Source organism: Crocuta crocuta, unplaced genomic scaffold (genome assembly GCF_008692635.1).
Source record: "Crocuta crocuta isolate KB4526 unplaced genomic scaffold, BGI_CrCroc_1.0 scaffold143, whole genome shotgun sequence".
Classification (NCBI taxonomy): Eukaryota; Metazoa; Chordata; class Mammalia; order Carnivora; family Hyaenidae; genus Crocuta; species Crocuta crocuta.
Window position 1 is genome coordinate 1,752,546 of NW_027529175.1, and position 238 is coordinate 1,752,783.

Sequence of the window (238 nt, forward strand, 5' to 3'; positions counted from 1 at the left end):
CCCCTTGGCTCATTTCCGGCCGCCGCTGCTACCGCTAGCCTGTAAGGAGGATTCGGCAGAGGGAAGAAACAACAGCCGCCATCTTGTTTGTGTGCTAGGCTGGGGGGGAGAGAGGGCGAGAGGGAGCGGGCGAGAGTGGGCAAGCGGGACGCCGGGCGGAGTGCGGACTGCGGGAGCCAGAGTGCGGAGGCGAGCCGGGCCGGAGACAGGCGGCAGGGGCCGAGGAAGGGGCAGGGGG